Below are 16,448 nucleotides of genomic sequence, written 5' to 3'. Positions count from 1 at the left end.
TCCACACATTCACAGCTCCTGTACTGAAAGTAATAACAACATGGATTTCGTGCGTGTTGGCGTTAGCATCTGCATGTGACTGATCGTAACGAACTGCTGCATACCCAATGTCTAAATCAACACAATATGTATTGAGTTGTATAAATATCTTACTTTTTTCAGTATGTTGACATTTGTTCTGTGAACTTAGTTGCAATATTAAAGACTTATTTCTGGCTAACACTCAGATGCATTGTCCCATATAATGTCACTAGAATGTCGCTAGATTGCGCTGCCTCAATGTTTGCATCCAAGTACGAAAACACGCACAATTGGGTGAGTGAGTGTACAAGGGGTTAACAGCATTCACTTTTTGTATCATTTGCATACCTTTATCCTCAAGTAGTGTATTCATGTTTTGATTATTTCAGTACACTCATGTCAGCTACAGGGCACTCATTTGAATGATGCATCAATTACTTGCCTTGTAACTCAATGCAACAGTTGATCCTTGATGAAGTGTTGATGCCACAACATACGGCTCGAACAGCTTGTTGGAGGGATTTTTAATTAACAGAATAAATGGAGAACAGACTTGCTGAAGACTAATTTTAAGTGGTCAAGACCTCTAGACATGGTGCTTCTCAAATATCTGACAAGTCTGTGGGAGGGATAGCAGTGTGAGTTCCTTCGCGTTAAATCAAATGTGAGTCAATACAACTCCTGCAGGAGGAAGTTGATTTTTATTCTTGGAAGGAAGCTTTATAATCAACAAAAACTCACTCCATAACAGGCTCTGTTGTGGTTAAGTAGGTTCTCCGTGGAGACTATTACCTGTTCCACGGATGGGTGAGGGGCGGCCAAGGCTCGTGGGAACTGAATAAAATAGAGACAAATATGGCAACTCCCCTTAAAGTTAGAAAGGACTTGCAGAAGGTGTGATGCAGTACAGAATACATGCTGAGGGCAGAAAGACATTATTGAAAAAGCAATACTAGAGCTAAAGCTCAGACAGTGTTTGACACAGGTAGGTAGCAGATAAACATCACTGTACTTTAGATGAGGTGTCCTTCCAGTATATTTCAAACTATTTAATTCTCATTTACATTTTTTGTTAGCCCTGACCAATCTAGTTCAGATCTCATAATATAGCAAAAATATAATTTACCACTGAATATTCCAATCTTCTGTGCACTCCTTCACTTTATTGCTTTTGTAATTGGTTCTATACGATGAGCAAAAAAGAAAAGTACTATTAATTTAGGCATGCTTAAATAAAAAGGAATATGCTACTTACCAGTATGCATCTGTTCTTGGCATGAAGGGCTGCAGAGTGGTACATTTATGAATAGATCGCCATCTGGTGTTGGGCTCGGATGATTGCACTTTGTTTTTCTTCTGGAGAAGGCTTTGTCGTCATAGGTGACTCCTCCTCTCGGTGTTAGTGCGCATGGGCATCGGCTCCATCCTTAGATTGTTTTGCCATAGTAGGGTTAGATGGAGTAGTGTAGTATAGTACATAAAGATATGCCCATGTAAATGTATCTAAATAAGATAATGTTGGGACAGACACAGGTTTCCGGGGAGGCAGGGAGGGCATGTACCACTCTGCAGCCCTCTATGCCAAGAACAGATGCATACTGGTAAGTAGCATATTCCGTTCGAGGCATATGGGCTGCAGATGGTACATTTATGAATAGATTGTACAGCAGTTACCTCCCTAGCGGTGGTCACCAGTGTCTGTCGCAACTGTCTGAAATAAGAGTTTTTAATACAGCTTGGCCCACTCTGGCTTGTTGTGCAGCCTGTACATCAACACAGTAGTGCTTTGTGAATGTATGTGGTGTAGACCAAGTTGCTGCTCTACATATGTCATCTAGGGGAATGTTCCCTAAGAATGCCATAGATGCTCCTAGTTTTCTTGTGGAATGAGCTCTAGGAGGAACAGTTAATGTTCTCTTTGCTTTAATGTAACATATTTGTATACATCTTACAATCCATCTTGCGATGCCTGCTTTAGAGATAGGATTGCCCTTATGTGTTGGGGAAAATGCTACAAATAGTTGTTTAGTTTTCCTGAAGTCTTGTGTTCTTTCTATGTAGTACAAAATGGCTCTTTTAACATCTAGTGTATGTAGAGCCCTTTCTGCCACCGTCTGTGGCTTTGGAAAGAAGACTGGTAATTCCACTGGCTGATTGATGTGGAATGCTGAAATTACTTTAGGCAAGAACTTTGGGTTTGTTCTAAGAACCACTTTATTCTGGTGTAACTGTAGGAATGGTTCTTGTATTGTTAATGCCTGTAATTCGCTTACTCTTCTGAGTGAGGTAATAGCTATAAGGAATGCCACCTTCCATGTAAGGAATTGTATTTCGCACCTATGCATAGGTTCGAAGGGTGGCCCCATTAGTCTGGTGAGTACTACGTTGAGGTTCCAGACTGGGGAAGGTGGTAATCTTGGTGGAATGACTCTTTTAAGACCTTCCATGAATGCTTTTATCGCTGGTACTCTGAACAGTGATATGCGCTGCCTGTTTTGTAGGTATGCTGCTATAGCTGCTAGATGTACTCTGATAGATGTGTACGCTAGATTACATTGCTGTAAGTGTAATAAGTAGCAAATAATCTCCCTTGTTGATACGTCTAGAGGGTTGATATTGTTATTAGTACAGTGTATAGCAAACCTCTTCCACTTAGCTGCATAGCATGCTCTGGTGGTTGGACGTCTCGCTTGTTTAATTATTTCCATGCAATTTGGGGGGAGATCTAAGTACCCAAATTCTAGGATTTCAGGAGCCAGATCGCTAAGTTCAATTGAGTTGGATCTGGGTGCATTATTTCTCCATGGTTCTGTGTAAGGTGCATGGGTAGAATTCGTAGCTTTTGATGTGGCACTTGTGAGAGTTGCAAGAGCGTGGTGAACCACGGCTGTCTTGCCCACGTGGGTGCTACTAGTATCATGGTCATTGAATGTTGTTGCAGTTTCCTGACCACTAATGGGATTAGTGGTAGAGGGGGAAAAGCGTATGCAAATTTGTTGGACCAATTTATCCATAACGCATTGCCCTGCGACAGGTGATGTGGGTACCTGGACGCGAAGCTTTGGCATTTTGCGTTCTGATGAGTGGCAAATAGGTCTATCTCTGGTTGTCCCCATCTTTGGAAGAATGGCTGCAGTATTTGTTGGTGCAGTTCCCATTCGTGTATTTGTTCCGACTGTCTGCTTAAGATGTCTGCTATCTGGTTTTGAACTCCTGGTAGGTGTTCGGCTAACAGATAGATGTTTTGAGGAATGGCCCATCTCCAAATTTCCTGTGCTAGTCTGGATAATTGGAGAGAGTGCGTCCCCCCCTGTTTTTGAATATAATACATTGCTGTCATGTTGTCTGTTCTGATCAGGACTGCTTTGTGGATAACATGTATCTGAAAGGCTTTCAATGCTAGAAACACTGCCAGTAGTTCTAGATAGTTGATGTGCAGTGTTCTTTCCTGCACACTCCACCTTCCTTGTACTGTGTACTTGTCCATATGTGCTCCCCATCCGGTGAGCGATGCGTCTGCTGTTATTGTCACCTGTGGAATTGGCTCTAGGAACGACCGCCCCTTGGTAATGTTTGTTCTGTTCCACCACTTCAGAGAGCGGTGTGTGCGGTCGTCTACCAACACCAGATCCGTAATCTGCCCTTGAGCCTGATTCCACTGTGTCGCTAAGCATTCTTGTAGCGGACGCATTTGTAGTTTTGCATATGGTATTAGCAGTATGCAGGATGACATCATGCCTAATAGCTGCATGAACACTCTTGCTGTTAGTGAGTGTTGTGGCTGAAATCTCTGAATGATTGTAAGCATTGCTTGGACCCTGACTGGGTTGGGGTACACTTTGGCTTTTTCTGTGTCTATAGTAGCCCCCAGATATTGTTGAACCTTGTTTGGTTGTAGGTGTGACTTTGTGTAGTTCACCGTGAACCCTAGCTGGTGTAGTAGCTGAATTGTCTTTTGTGCGTGTTGCAGACACTCCTCTTGCGACCTGGCTTTTATTAGCCAGTCGTCCAAGTATGGGAAGACATGAATTTGTTGTCTTCTTAGGTGAGCTGCTACCACTGCCAGGCATTTTGTGAACACCCTTGGTGCCGTCGTGACACCAAATGGAAGGACTTTGAACTGATAATGTTGTCCTTCTACCACAAACCTGAGGTATTTCCTGTGGGCTTTGTGAATAGGGATATGAAAGTAAGCGTCTTTTAGATCCAGTGTAGAAAGAAAGTCCCCTTTCTTCAGTAAAGGAAGTACTTGTTGGAGCGTGACCATGTGGAAATGTTCCGAATTTATGTATGCGTTGAGAGGTCTTAGGTCCAGTATTGGCCTTAGAGACCCGTCCTTTTTGGGGATTAGGAAGTATAGGGAGTATACTCCTGTTCCCTGTTGGTGCTGTGGAACCTTCTCTATGGCATGCTTTTCTAGCAGTGATATTACTTCCTGTTTTAATAGTGTCAGGTGATCTTGTTTCATTGGACGCTGTTTGGGGGGGATGTTTGGTGGGGTAGCTGTGAGTTCTAGGCAATAACCATGTTGGATAATTTGTCTTACCCACTTGTCTGATGTGATGTTTTCCCAGACAGGTAGGAACTGTGATAAGCGTCCCCCTACCGGTGTTATATGGTCTGGGGGAAGCTCTATGAAGTCACTGTTTTGGGGTTGGAGAGTTGCGGTTGTTGTTGTTTCCGCGACCTCTACCCTTGTTGTTGTTACCCCTGTATCCACCTCTAGAATTACCTCTGGGTGATGTAGGTGTAAAAGAGGTTTGCTGTTGGTTTGTACCTGTACTTTTGGATCCTCCTCTATAGGTGGATCTACGAAAGGAACCTCTTTGTGTCGGCTGTTGCAATGCTCCCATTGATTTAGCCGTTTCTGTATCCTTTTTCATCTTTTCTAGGGCCTCATCTGTCCCTGTGCCAAAAAGTGTTTTCCCATCAAAAGGTTGGTTCAGTAACGATGTTTGTACCTCTTGTTTGAACCCTGACACTCTGAGCCATGCATGTCTCCTTAACATGATGCTTGTATTTGTCGACCTTGCCGCAGTTTCTGCCGCGTCTAGGGCACACTTTATTGAGGTGTTAGTAATTAACTTCCCTTCTTGTATAAGTTGATCTGCTCTCTTTTGATGTTCTTTAGGGAGATGTTTGATGAGTGTTTCTAACTCATCATAATGCGCTCTGTCATACCTTGCAAGTAGTGCTTGCGTATTAGCTATGCGCCAACTGTTTGCCGCTTGAGATGCTACTCTCTTGCCAGAGGCATCTATTAGTTTAGACTCTTTGTCAGGAGGTGGAGCTTCTCCTGTAGATAAAGAGTTTGCTCTCTTGCGAGCGTTTGTGACCACTAGTGAGTCTAGAGGAATTTGTCCCTTAATGTATATTGGGTCTTTTGGAGCTGCCCTATATTTTTTATCAATTCTTGGGTTCAATACCCTAGCCCTCACTGGGTCTTTGAATATCTCTGATGTATGACTGAGAAGGCCCTTTAGCATTGGTAGTGTTCCTGATGTTCTTTGTGCAGTAGGTAGTGTTTCTAATAAGAAGTCCTGTACTTGAGGTTCTGTATGTAGGTCTACCTTATGAAATGTTGCTGCTCTAGTAATGAGTTGTGCAAACCCAGTATTGTCATCAGGAGGTGAAGGTTTTGAGGGATATGACTCAAGGTCGGTATCATTACCTGATCCCACATTATACTCCTCCCATGGGTCTGCCTCCTCTGGGATTGTGTCCTCATCATCCCCAGGGTGTCCCCCCTCCCCTGTGTCACTCTCTCCATCTGTTGTAGGTGTAGATGGACGTGTGGGAGGAATATCTGGCCTATTGTGAGGAAGAGGCGAAGATGGTGTGTGAGGTTTGGGAGAAGGGGGAGGAGTTGTATTCGTCCCCATTGTTCTCTTCTTTGGATGAGCCTTGTCATCCAAATGTTCATGTTTCCTCTTTTTAGGTAGTTCTGTGGCTACCTTGCCAGTCTTTGGGTCAATAAACAAAGTCTTTTGTTTAGGATCCGTTCCGTGTTCCTGTGTCGGTACCGCAGTTTTCGGTTCCGAAAGGTGTTTTTTCTTTGAAATGTCCATTTGTATTTTCGGTGCCGAAGTTTTGTTCGGATCCGATTTCTTCGGTATCGAAGATGTCCCCGGTGTCGAGGGTGTTTTCGGCGCCGAAGCGTGCTTCGGTGTCGACATGGACTGCTTCGACTTCGAGCTTTCCTTGACCTGGTGCTTCGGTGTCGATGTGGTCGGTTTATCGGAACCGGAACCACTATGATGGGGGACCGAGTGTTTCGGTTTCTGTTTCGTTGCCGGGCTCGAAGGCGGGGCGTTGGAAACTTTTTTCGGTTGTCTGACCGGGCTCGAGGGCGGGGTCGACACCGTGCGGGGTCTGTTTTTCGGTAAAGGGACGTCGTCACTCACGGTTTGTTGGACGTCGATTTCCTCGACGTCGGACTCGTCCACTTCTACATAGAAAGAACACAAGACTTCAGGAAAACTAAACAACTATTTGTAGCATTTTCCCCAACACATAAGGGCAATCCTATCTCTAAAGCAGGCATCGCAAGATGGATTGTAAGATGTATACAAATATGTTACATTAAAGCAAAGAGAACATTAACTGTTCCTCCTAGAGCTCATTCCACAAGAAAACTAGGAGCATCTATGGCATTCTTAGGGAACATTCCCCTAGATGACATATGTAGAGCAGCAACTTGGTCTACACCACATACATTCACAAAGCACTACTGTGTTGATGTACAGGCTGCACAACAAGCCAGAGTGGGCCAAGCTGTATTAAAAACTCTTATTTCAGACAGTTGCGACAGACACTGGTGACCACCGCTAGGGAGGTAACTGCTGTACAATCTATTCATAAATGTACCATCTGCAGCCCATATGCCTCGAACGGAATATGCTACTTACCAGTATGCATCTGTTCTTGGCATAGAGGGCTGCAGAGTGGTACATGCCCTCCCTGCCTCCCCGGAAACCTGTGTCTGTCCCAACATTATCTTATTTAGATACATTTACATGGGCATATCTTTATGTACTATACTACACTACTCCATCTAACCCTACTATGGCAAAACAATCTAAGGATGGAGCCGATGCCCATGCGCACTAACACCGAGAGGAGGAGTCACCTATGACGACAAAGACTTCTCCAGAAGAAAAACAAAGTGCAATCATCCGAGCCCAACACCAGATGGCGATCTATTCATAAATGTACCATCTGCAGCCCATATGCCTCGAACCATGTGTTTACTAAATGTAATTTGGTATCCGGAAAAAAGAAAAGCCACACTTTGATCACCTCAGAGCTTTTTGTGGAGACTGGGGTTCAGGGAAATGGCCAGGAGGATAGGGACGCGCTTGCTTGAGAATGTGGAAAGGTAAGTGTAATGGAGTTCAGTTCTGGGGAGTACCTCAAAGGACTTGAGTTAGGGATGGAGAAGCCTCAGTATGGTGGCCCATATGGTTCAGATGCCAGCTGTGACATTTGGAGGGATGAGGAGAAAGTAGGAGTCTTAAGCACTTACAGGCAGGAGGGCACTTGTAGTTGGTCAGAGGTAAAAATACGCCTGTGTCATTATTTTTGGTTTGTGCATTTGTATGAGAAGGATGTTCTTTAAAAGTACATTCATTGTATATTATATAGAAGGACACAATAATGGAGTATTGATGGATGAGTAGTTTGGAAAGTGTTTATGCTTGCCCGTTTTTGAACGGGCAAGATCTCCATGTATGTGGTTGTATGAATAATGTATTCAAGATTGGAGTGTTGAATAAAGTGGTTCTGTGAGTCTAATATTCTGTTACTATTGAAAGCATTTTACCTGAAAAACGCAACCCATCAATGCAAGCTTGCAATTTCATTGCATTTCGTAATCAAAAATGTCACGCGTCACATACTCGTTGAGTTCAACACAAGAACTCATCACCGCTTGTGGATATTCAAAGATCCAGTTATTTGAATGAGCTGAGTTCACATGTGTGTGAGGATGTGGCCCACACGCTGTTCTGTTCTCCTTTAGGCTAATGAACGGTGCAGAGGAAGCCATTAATTTCTGATGCTTTGAGGCCAATGGGATTTAGCACAGTAGAAACCACAGATAATATGACATTCCTATTAAAGCTTAACACTGCTTCTGAGAATATGGCACTACCACTGCTGGTGGAAGGACAGTCCAATTTAGGCCTGCTCCTCTGTTGGCATTCCTCCATTTTGCTCTTTGTGAAAGACCACCTTAGAAAGAATGGCGGTCCCAAACAGAAAATCTCCTGAAATATCCGCTACGTGCTGGGACACAATTACCACCACACTTTGGCAGTCAACCTCAGGAAACGTGACAACAGGTCTATCATGCCAGCACAGCCTGGTGGACCTCTTATCATGGATCCTTTTCTCCTGAAGTGGCTCCTGCCATGCACACATAAGTTGCTTCTGGGCTAAAATGTCCACATGCATGTAGTGGTGGAATAACTGCCTTGTGCCTTTTGGCATCATGGTCACTACCTTTAAATAACTTCCTGCATTACTGCCTGAATAAAATATAACTCAAAGGACCAAAAAGAGACACTTGGTCACTTCTTCTTTGTCTGCCCTGCTTATTCAGCCACCCGCAGTAAGTGGCTAAAACCCATATGTAAAAACATGAGTACGCGGGTGGGGATGGAGGCATTGCGGATTATGAGGGCTGACACAACTGAACCAGAGGTTATAGCAGTAGCAAAGTTCCTGGGTTGGTCATGGATAATTAGAGCTAAGCAACCAATGTAAAATTATTTAGCTGTTTTAATATTGATCCAACCTAGACTTTTGTATGCTTTTGTACGTCTTAGATTTTAATTATGGTATATATGTTGTAATTATATTCTGTTTTTTCATTAACTTGTGGAGTTTTTACGGTTGACAATTGTGTTTTGGGCCCAAACATCTAGCTCTACAATGAAATGCTATGAGAGACTGTTTTTATTATTAATGGTTTTAATTACCAATGGATGATGATAGATTCCATTTTTATCTCTGTCTTTTATGATGAAATAATTTGAATAAAGACGTATGAAACTGAAACTGAACTGAAAATATAACTCTAGAGCAGAAGCAATACAAGCCAAATAAACGTCCAACAACCCTGCTGTATAATCCCAATAAAGCATCCTATCCTGCTGAAAAGCAGAGGTCGGCCCCAATAAAAGTAAGGCTAAGATAACTCATAGCAAATGCACTGTTGGTAGTGACCACAAACACTCTTACCACATCACTGCTGAGAAGTTACTGAACAAATCCATTTAGAGCGCCCTGCTGGAATTGCCTGTAAAATTCAAATAAAGTAAGGGTCTCTTCTGAGAAATACTCACCCAGCTTTGTAGAAGTATTGCTTTCTCTTTAAAAGCACAAACAAACTTCAAATATGATCTTGTGCCAATGAAATGCATATTTATTTATTAATTTGTAGGTTTATAACGCGCTCAAATCAACTCCCGAAGGAGTATCTCTGCGCCTGTGACCTAGAGAGCACTGTCAGCAAGTCCAGAAGGAAAATGATTTATGACTGAAACAAAAAGGTCTTAAGTTGTTTCCAGAAATTTCAGATCTCTGTGCTGATACATTCATTTAAAAATTATTGCATCCCTCTTCAGCAGCAGCAATATTGCCCATTTAAGGTAGAGCACAATTATTATTTAGCACAACACACCATTTATTTATTTTTATGCAGCTTTAACATATATATATATATTATATATATTATATATACACAGACTGATCGTGCATGTATAGTTAATCATTCAAAAAATGATTTGTTCCAAAATGTATACTACATACACATCTGAAAGCTTATAAGTCGCTTTTATTTCAATTTTTCATTTATCATATAACCAAAGGAATTTTTAGTACATAATAAAGATACAAAGGAAAACAATTTACATCAACAATGATTCGGGGGACAAGTAAATCAATATTCACACACTCAATCACTCATAAAATCATCATTCCAAAACCTACTAAAAGGTTAAAACAAACCAGAATTTGACAGCGCAAGCTTTGGGGACATCGCTGTTTCACAGTCTTCCAGATTCGTCACTTGACTTGAATAATGGAGAATATCTGAGCCCATGAAATAAATCAGTCGCGCAAGCGCGAAAGCTATATTATAAAATTGAATTAACATTTCTATTTTAGGTCAACAATCCAAATTAATTTTCACTTTTGAATTTTATAGTGGAACAACTAAGAAGTGCGTTTCTTTGAAAAGAGTAACGGGGAAAGAATTCACCGCCCATGCGCGGGCCAAAGGATGCTACAAATCCCATCATGACTGTAGAGGTCGCACAGCACGTCACTACTGGGCGCGCAGCATTCGACCTCGGAGAACGCTGAAATGAGTTTGAGATTCTGACTGAAGACTCGATTTAATCGGTAAGAGGAGCACCGGTACCTGGACACTTTGGGACGTTTTTAGGGGGTGTTTTCTGAAAGAGGAATGGCGCCAACAAGATTGCGCTTTTCTTTTCACCTGTTCTAGATTCGGGGACCCACCATTGAACATACTGAGAGTCGGGTCTGTTTAACAAGGACTCCTCGCCAAAGGGCGCAAGGAGGTAAGACTTTTATAGTCTGTTGTCTCAATAATAGGGACCTTGTGGCACAGATTTACAAACGAATACTAAGGGAACCCTTCTTTTATCTCCTTGATGTTAGATGGTGACCCAGCAAACGTATTAATCACGTGGCCATCATAAACACAAAAGGTCATATAGGTAAGATTTTGATTTTGATATGATAAAGGCCCTCTGTAGTAAAGAGAAATAATGAATGGAGTAGGAGGAGTGGTATTATATATCTTCCTTTTTTCTGTTTTTTTCCTTACATCTATAGAACTCCTTTGGGGACACAAAAAACGCACGTTTCCATCTGTTGGTGTAAATTGAGAGTGGTAAGCTGAAGCTAGAGAATGGTGGTTGTCACTTGGCACTTTTTTGTTGAAGAATAGGATACCATTGTGTTCCTTTTATTGTTTCAGATTTCTATGGTCCTGATGAGAATCCCTACAATCTTTGGGATTCGAAACACGTAGACTGTCGGTGCTGCCACAATATACCTATTTTTGAAAAGAATTGGTCTTGACTACATTGGATACATGTAAAAAAAGTATAAAATGTCTAAATTTTGTGTATTGGTGAGTTATCCTTTAGTACCAAATATTGTTTAGACTGTTTGGCAGACTGTTTGCTACTCCATAGGTTCATTCCTATTGTTGCGGTGTATATATGTAAATTAGGATGTGTGTATGTGAAAAAATGTGGAATGATGATTTTATGAGTGATTGAGTGTGTGAATATTGATTTACTTGTCCCCCGAATCATTGTTGATGTCAATTGTTTTCCTTTGTGTCTTGATTATGTACTAAAAATTCCTTTGGTTATATGATAAATGAAAAATTTAAATAAAAGCGACTTATGAGCTTTCAAATGTGTATGTAGTATACATTTTGGAACAAATCATTTTTTGAATGATTAGCAGTACTGGCAATTGTTGATGTTATGAGGTTATATTGTGCTCAGCCTTACTGATTAGAGCCATCCCCATTTTTGGTAGTAGTACGTGCATGTATGGCCAGAAGTGAAGGTCCTACAGCAGACAGACAGTTGTAGCTGCTACAACAGATGGGCTCAAACAATCGTATTACAACCTTGGCAGCCCACGTAACAGTGTTGGCAAGATCCTATTCAACAGCAGCAGCACTGCATAGAATGGCTTATTTGTTCCGCTAAAAGTAAGGCAGCTCAAATGAAAAGTGAGATTAAAGGTACAACAGTTTGCTAAGAGTGCGGGTAACATGCAATAAAATGCGCAGTAATCCTTCTCTGACAGACTAGTAGTATTCCAACCAGCGCCGACATGTAATTGTAGACACCGCCACTAATAACAGTCTGCCATATGGTAGCTCTGTTTGTGCAATTTACAGATGGACACAACAGTTGTTTATTAATTCAATGTACATTAAAAATGACTAATAAATGCCACCCAAGTCTGTAGTTGTTGACCCTGGAATAGTCTGAATTGTCACAGCTGTAGGAGTGTGATGGTTAGTAGTTGTGTTGGTATTGTCATTGCCATTGCTGGCATAGGCAATGGGCGGTGCAAGTTGCAGTGCCCTACTGATGATGAGAGCCTTGGCACTCACGAGTTTGCAAATTAAGCACTGGTTCCAATCAACAACAAGCTGCTGTTCTGAGAAGTATTCATACTGTCCCATTCAACACTATGGGACCCGAAGAGAGGAGCTGGCACTGCCCCATTATGCAAACAGCAGCCTATCTAATAAGTACTCATTATATGCCACTAAATGTACATAAAACAACTTTTGTCTCTAAGTTGTACTGCCCTGTAAATGTAAAGCCAGTAGTGTAGCAAGGAGAGGGTGGGGTGCAGGCTGCCCCGGGCAGCACAAGTTTTGGGGGCGGTGGCCTCCCCACTCTAAACTATGCGGAAGGGTGACCAACTGGCATGGGTGCAAATTCAGGACAGTGAGAGCAAAAATTCAGGACAAAGGGTCAAAATTCAGGACAAAAAATTCAGGACAAAAGGTACGTTTTGCATACATATCAGAGGAAGTCGCGCAATAGTGCATAAGTAAATAGACAACCAACACAAGCACAAGTCAAAATAAGTTTATTTTAGGTTGAGAGAACCTTGCACTCACTGCATCTGTTGTGTATGAGAGTGAAACACACCTGGGTTTGCATATTAAAAAAAAAAAGAAAAAGATCACAGCTGAAGACTTCTCAGATCTTACATTCCCCCACACCCCCACTCGGAAAAAACACCAGATCCCAAATGCTGTCACTGGGCAGGGAGGCCCATTATCAATCTGTATATGATAATTAGGCCAGCATACAGAATGATAATGGGCCTGATAGCAGTCTGTGCCAGGTTAGGGAGGGGCTGCTGCAGGCCACAGATCACAGCAGGAGCTTGAGCTGCCCCCTGCAGTGAGAGCTACAGGCTGCTTGCAGGGGGCAGCTCATGCAAATGTCTGAAATTATGGACAAAAGTTGTCCATGGAAGAACCCTTACGGACAATTGACAAGAGGCCCAAATTACGGGCAGTCCGTGAAATTTATGGACGGTTAGTCACCCTACTGTTCGTCCGTTAGGTGCCAGCACCCCTCTTACCTGCAGGAGTCACAGGGCATTTTGGGGGGCGGTGGCCTCCCCACCACTCTAACTTGTCCCCCCTTACCTGCGGCCATCACAGGGCGGCAAACGCAGGAGTCACCAGCAACTCCCCCCCTACACGTGCCTGCCGCGGGGTAGCAAACGCTGGCGCCACCATGGGTGGCAAAAGGTCTAGCTACACCACTGTGCTGTTTGAAAATAATAACCACCCTAATGAAAAGGCAACTACCATCTCATTCCAAATAATGCAGTCCTACCGAGAAGTGCTAGTACTGTAATTAAACTCGCAGGAGCCATTTAAAGAAGTGCTGCGGCTGTAATTAAAATCATAGGCGCAATGTTGAGAATTGAGGTGCTATTGGTCTACAGGTATACTGGTATACTAGTACTGCTGTTAAACGCAAAAACATGTAGATAATCAGACCCTAACAGCAGCGGACCCTTGCTGGTTACGGGTAAATGCCATACAGGAGACTCACGGAGCAACCATCGGTGGGCAGATTACATGGACCTTAAAGAGGCAAAATTAAGCAAAGGCTCCTTTGCAACACTTTGAGGCTTGTGTAATAGTGAAGAAAAAAAATCTTAATCCAGTCCGGCGTAAAATAAATATTTTGCACAGGGCAGCAAGAGCCTGGATTAGGAGACAAAGCAAAACATATATTATACATTACGTTGCTTATTATCCATTTTACTTTGCACTCGTAATAAGAAAAAGAAAGCGAACATATTTTGCACCAGATTTAGTTTCAGCTTTTCAGATTTTGACAGTAAAGGGTCTTTGTCAATTCCTTACAGCATAAACCGATCAAAAAGACAACATATTTATTTGTATCCCTTATGAAAAACGGTGCAAAAGAGCATTATCTCATTTTAACACTATTGCAAAGTTTATGTAATCTTCCAGTCCTCAAACGCCAATGTCAAGAGAAGGAGGTTTTCCATTTGTACAGCTCATGGGAGGAGAGAGGCTGAAAGGGCTGTACACACATTGATAACAGATCTCTACCCACAGGTCTACACACTCTTCGCCAAAACAACCTGGCAATCTGTGCAGTTTATACACATTAAGGGTTAGAAATGAGGATGTCAGATCAAAAACAAATTGTGCAACAGTAGTGATTTAAATATATGTAGTGGAGGCACAGACCCACAGTGGCGTAATTTGGGATGGGTGGGAAGTTGGGGGTGGGCGTTCCACCCTGGGCAGCACTCTTTTTGGGGGTGGCAGAGGTGAGGAAGTTGTGTCTTTCGACTACCACCATGCCCTACGAGCAAGTCGTCTGTCAATCTTCCATCCCCTCTCCTCCTGGAACAAGTCAATCCTCCCCCCGCTCTTATCTGCACCAGGTGGCAAACTTAGGGGCCGCCCGGGTGACAGTAGGTCTAGCTACGCCACTGTAGAGCCAGATGGATAGATGTGCTCCACATAGTATCTGCCATTTGATAACCTGCCATGCCAAAAAACAAGGGACATTTAGGTACCAGACGACTCAAGGCATCTGTAGGATGACTCTGACAGTTGTTCCCTCCATAGATTAATAAAGATATCTTGTCAGTCATGCATCTCTCCTGAACTTTGCTTGCCTGTGCACCAGGGGCAAGGGAAACCAGGTCAACACACAGGCGCAATCTAATTCTTTGGTCAAACTAACAAAACTACTTTAAAAATTAGCATGAATATTGAGAGGCATCTATAAAATTGTTCAGTATGGGGAGAGCTTTCTTCTAAATTTTATTTTTGGAAACAGATTTGGAAATCGGCGTCCGAATCGATTCCGGGTCCGAACCGCTCCGTACGTCTCGCCCGTAAGCAAACCGTGCCATGCAATGAAGGCGATTTCCGACTGAGCCAGTACGATGCACGATTCGGACAGCCGGATCAAGTCAGAGCCTCCGACACGTAAACTCTCCAGGAAGTGGACTTCGGGGGTCTGCGCCGGACCCCCTTCACCCGTAGTCGTATGAGTCGATCACAGGGGGGGGAGCTAAGGGTCCCCTACACATGCATGTACGGTGCGGGTGGCACAAACGCATCCCCGCTACAGGGGGCGCCCTTGTGCGCAGTATACTTTTTTAATCAATGGGAGCCTATGTACGCGGCATACAACAGGCTCCTTTTGACTTCAATGGGTCTACGAGCGACCCGTGTCCGTCAGCGCTTGTTCGTATCGTACTCTGCCACTCGGAGCCCCGGAGCACAAGTCGGTCCGAAAGCCCTCCGCAACCAATTTGGACGGAGCCTTCTCCCAGCGAGATCGGAATCGGCTCCATAATGTTTACATGGTGGAAAATAACCGGTCATATTAATACCTTACTGGTTCTTACTCGGAAAGTCACAATAGAAATTTTAACCTTGACTTTGATTAGGATGAGACTAATAGCCTTAATCAATTTTGTTGAGAATTCTTTATTTTAATTTTTTAGAAGGCACTGTTAAACTCTTGCTGACTCCAAGCCCATCAAAAGGGGTACCATCCCTTGCTTGGACTGACCACATGGTCCCATTTGGCGTAGTGGGGCAACAGTAACAAAGGTATGTAGATATCTTGCTCCCAAGGAAGGATATCTGAAGTTTTGGAATTCATTGAAGCCGGATGAAAGTTTAGTTGCATGAAAGCAATGCTATCATAATTTGATGCAATTGCTTGTAATAAAAGTGAGTGTATATTTGTTTAAGGACGGCATATCATCACTACTAGTAGTCTTTGAAATTACAAAAATACAAACACAGATTGTCACTATACCATTCCTACTTGAGGCTCTTTGACTTTTTAACAAGTGGGCATTAGTGCCTGTTTCCCAAATGGACAACGCTTGCCTACCAGGCTGAGAAAAGCCAACTTAAAAAAACCACATTCTTGTGAGTAGTGAGGCGTTCTTTATAGATGCCTGCTGTTGAAATATTGAGCATCTGTTTGTCTTCAGTGACGTGCCTAGACGTGTTCAAGAAGAGAGAGAGAGATGCTTGCCCGAAGATCTCTTCTGAATTTTCAGTCCTTAAAACCCACAATAAACCATAGATTTTTATTTTTTGCATTTATTTTTTATGAGGACACAAATTTATACAGGTAAACAGCTAATACAATCGCTTTCCAATTAAAGACCAAAAAAGCATACAAAAATAATTGATCAACACTGACAGTTTCTGGTTGATACAAAAGAGGCAAGGTATCAGAACATGTATTAAAGTTATAAACTGAGAAAAACAGTCATAAATGTAAGTTTTGCTTAGACTACAGCTGTGCATGCTTTAA

The 16,448-nt window shown here is 42.6% G+C and overlaps 1 protein-coding gene and 1 long non-coding RNA gene across 12 annotated transcripts in view; one reads left to right on the top strand and one right to left on the bottom strand.

The window, feature by feature from the left end:
- The window catches only part of GHR (growth hormone receptor), a 1,023,550-nt gene that overhangs the window by 472,832 nt on the left and 534,270 nt on the right, over window positions 1–16,448 (bottom strand). The window lies entirely within an intron of this gene.
- Window positions 10,301–11,459, top strand: LOC144819361 (uncharacterized). The gene is made up of 5 exons (XR_013607316.1): window positions 10,301–10,428; window positions 10,535–10,610; window positions 10,711–10,769; window positions 10,888–10,945; window positions 11,033–11,459. It is a non-coding gene; the product is annotated as an uncharacterized LOC144819361 (long non-coding RNA).

This window comes from Lissotriton helveticus, chromosome 2_1 (genome assembly GCF_964261635.1).
Source record: "Lissotriton helveticus chromosome 2_1, aLisHel1.1, whole genome shotgun sequence".
Classification (NCBI taxonomy): Eukaryota; Metazoa; Chordata; class Amphibia; order Caudata; family Salamandridae; genus Lissotriton; species Lissotriton helveticus.
The sequence above is the reverse complement of the archived record's forward strand: the minus strand, read 5'-3'. Positions and strand labels throughout refer to the sequence as shown.